Here is a 4,484-nt window from a genome sequence, read left to right as displayed (position 1 = left end):
GTAACCAGAATACTCCATGAACTATTTATCACAATGCTCCGTGACCATTGTCATCACAATGCTCCATGCGTTTGTCAGAACATTGCTCCATGACACTTGTCATCACAATGTGCCACACGCTTTTCATCACATTGATAAACAACCTTGTCATTGCTATGCTCCATAAACCTTGTAATCACAATGCTCCATGCACTTCTCATCCAAATGCTCTGTCACCTGAGATATCACAATATTCCATCACTAGTTATCACAATCCTCCCTCACCCCTGTAAGCACAGTGTTCCATGACCCCTGTCATCACAATGCTACATCCCCTTATCAGCACAATGTTCCATGACCCCTGACATCACAATGTTCCATAACCCCTGTCATCAAAATGCTCCATGACCATTTTCATCCCAAAGCTCCATGACCCATGTCATCACAATGTTCTATAACCCCTGTCATCAAAATGTTCCATTACACTTTTCATCAAATTGCTGCATGACCCTGTCATCAAAATGCTCCCTGCCCTTCTCATCACAATGCACCACACCCTTGTCATCAAAATGCTCTATGAACTTTGTCATCACAAACTCCATGACCCTTGGCATCACAATGCTCCATGTCATTGTCATCACAATGCTCCATAAACCCTCTCATCACATTGCTCCATGCACTTGTCATTACAAAGCTACATGACACTTTTCATCACAATGTTCGATGCCCATCTCATCACAATGCTCCATGCCCTTGTCATTACAATCCTCCATGACCCATGTATCACAGTGTTCCGTGCCCTTGTCATCACAGTGCTCCATGCCCACTCTCATCACAATAATCCATGAAATATTTCAGACCAATGCTCAATGCCCTTCTCATCAAAATGCTCCATTACCTCTGTCATAACAATGCTCCATGACCACTGCCATCACAGTGTTCCACGGCCTTTTCATCACAAGGCTCCATGACCCTTGTCATCACAATGCTCCATGCCCTTGTCATCACAAACTCCATGACGCATGTCATCAAAATGTTAGATGGCCTTCTCATCACAATGCTCGATGCCCTTGTCATCACAATGCTCCAAGACCCCTGTAATCACAATGCTCCATGCCCCTTTTCATCTCAATGCTCCATGAAACCTGTCATCACAATGCACCATGCCCATCATCATAATGCTTCAGGCTATTGTCATCACAATGAAATCAAAATTCTGCATGACCTCTGTCATCATAATGCTCCAAACCCATGTGATCACAATGTTCCATAACACTTATCATCACAACACCCCATGACGATCATCATCACAATTATCCATGGCTTCTCATCACAATGCTACATGACATTCGTCATCACAATTCTCAATACACTTGTCATCACAATGCTTCCTGACACTTGTCGTCAGAATGCTCCTTGAACCCTGTCACGAAAAGTCTCCAGGCCTTTTTCATCACAATGTCCCATGCCGTTTTCATCACAAATCTCCATGCCATTGTCATCAAAATACTCCACAAAATTGTCATCAGAATGCTCCATGACCCTTGTCATCACAATTCTCCATGCACTTGTCAGCACAATGCTCCCTGACACTTGTCATCACAATGCTCCAAGCCATTGTGATCACAGTGCTCCATTACCTTTGTCATCAGAATCCTCCATGACACTTGGCATCACAATGCTCCATGCCATTGTCATCACAATGGGCCATTACATATGTCATCACAATGCTCCCTGACACCTCTCTTCACAATACTGCATAACCTGGTCATCACAATGCTCCATGCCCTTGTCATCAGAATGCGCCATTCCAAATGTAATCGCAATAATCCATGAAACTTGTCAGACCGATACTCCATGCCACTGGCATCACAATGCTCCATGCCATTGTTATCACAATGCTCCATGACCCCTGCCATCACAATGCTCTTTGACTCCAGTCATCACAATGCTTCATGACCTTTGTAACCACAATGGTCCATGCCCTCGTCATCATCACTCTCTGTGAGCTTTTTAACCAAATTGATCCATGAACTTTTCATCACAATGCTCTTTGACCCTTGTCATCACAATGCTCTATGCCTTTCTCAGCACAATGCTCCGTGACCCTTGTCATCACAATGTTCCATGCGCTTGTCAGCATAATGCTCCATGACACATGTCATCAGAATGCTCCATGACCCCTGTCAACACAGTGCTTCGTGACTCCAGTTATCACAATGCTTCATAATGTTTGTCATCACAATGGTCCATGCCCGCATCATCACAAGGCTCTGTGACCTTTTTAACCACAATGCTCCATGAACATTTCATCTCAATGCTGCGTGACCCTTGTCATCACAGTGCTCCATGCCTTTGTCAGAAAAATGCTCCATGACACTTGTCATCACAATGTGCCACGTGCATTTTCTCCCAACGGTCCACATATTTGTCATCGCAATGCTCCATAAAACTTGTAATCACAATGCTCCATGCCCTTCTCATCAAAATGCTCCATTACCCCTGTCATAACCATGCTCCATGACTCTGCGATCACAATGTTCCACGGCCTTGTCATCACGAGGTTCCATGCCCTTGTCATCACAAATCTCCATGACGCAGGTCATCAGAATGCTCCATGGCCTTCTCCTCACAATGCTCCATGACCTTATCATCACAATGCTCCAAGACCCCTGTAATCACAATGCTCCATGCCCCTTTTCATCAGAATGCTCCATGAAACTTGTCATCACAAGTCTCCATGTTCATCTCATCACAATGCTCCAAGACATTTTCATCAGCATGCTCCCTTCCCTTGTCATCACAATGCTCCATGAGCCCTGTCATCACAATTCTCCATGAACATTTTCAGGCCAATGCTCCATGAACATTTTCAGGCCAATGCTCCATGACATTCTCATCACAATGCTCCATGACCAGTATCATCACAATGCTCCATGATCACTGTATCACAACACTCCATGACACCTGACAACACAATGATCCGGGACTCTTGTCATCACAATGCTCCAGGACCCCTGGCATCACCATACTCCATGAATATTTTCAGCCCAATGCTCCATGACCCTTGTCATCACAATGATCCATGCCCTTGTCATCCCAATGCTCCATGACCCCTCTATTCACAATGCTCCGTGACGCTTGTCATCACAGTGCTCCATGACACCTGTCATCACAATGCTCCATGCCTTTGTCAGCAAAATGCTACATGACCTTGTCATTACAATGCTCTATGCGCTTGTCATCACACTACCCATTTACCATTTTCATCACAATCATCCATGAACCTTGGGATCACATTGCTTCATGCCCTTGTCATCACAGTGCTCCATGCTCCTTGAAATCAAAATGATCCATGACCTCTGTCATCACAATGCTCCAAACCCTTGTGATCACAATGTTCCATAGCACTTGTCACCAGAACGCTCCATGATGCCTGTCATCAAATACTCCATGCCTTTTTCATCACAATGCTCCACGAACTTTGTCATCACATTTCTCAATACACATGTCATCACAATGCTCCCTGATACTTGTCGTCAGAATGCTCCTTGAACCCTTTCACGAAAATGCTCCATGCCTTTTTCATCACAATGCCCCATGCCGTTATCATCACAATGCTCCAAGCCATTGTCAACAAAATACTCCACAAGCTTGTCATCAGAATGTTCAATAATCCTTTTCATCGCAATGCCCCATGCACTTGTCAGCACAATGCTCCCTGACCCTTGTCAACAAAATGCTCCAAGCCATTGTCATCACAATGCTCCATTACCTTTGTCATCAGAATCCTCCATGACACTTGGCATCACAATGCTCCATGCCATTGTCATCACAATGGGCCATTACATATGTCATCACAGTGCTCCCTGACACCTGTCTTCACAACACTGCATCACCTGGTCATCACAATGCTACATGCCCTTGTCATCACAATGCTCCATGCCCTTGTTATCACAGTGCTCCATGACCATTGTCATCACAATGCTCCGTGACACCAGTCATCAAATTGCTTCATGACCTTTGTCATCACAATGGTCCATGCCCTCACCATCAACAGTCTCTGTGACATTTTAACCACAATGCTCAACGAAATTTTCATCACTATGCTCTTTGACCCTTGTCATCACAATGCTCTATGCCTTTCTCAGCACAATGCTCCATGCCCTCGTCATCAAAATGTTCCTTGCCACCTGTCATCACAGGGCTCCATGACTACAGTCATCACAATGCTTCATAACATTTGTCATCACAATGGCCCATGCCCACGTCATCACAAGGTTCTGTTACATTTGTAACCACATTGCTCCAAGAACTTTTCATCACAATGCTCCGTGACCCTTGTCATCACAATCCTCCATGCCTTTGTCAGAAAATTGCTCAATGACCCTTGTCGTCACACTGTGTCATGCGTTTTTCATCACAATGGTCTGCAAATTTGTCATTGCAATGCTCCATAAATATTGTAATCACAGAGCTCCATGCCCTTCTCATCACAATGTTCC

This window comes from Mesoplodon mirus (genome assembly GCF_964341445.2).
Source record: "Mesoplodon mirus genome assembly, contig: HAP1_SCAFFOLD_74, whole genome shotgun sequence".
Taxonomy (NCBI): domain Eukaryota; kingdom Metazoa; phylum Chordata; class Mammalia; order Artiodactyla; family Ziphiidae; genus Mesoplodon; species Mesoplodon mirus.
Note: the sequence above shows the minus strand (reverse complement) of the source record.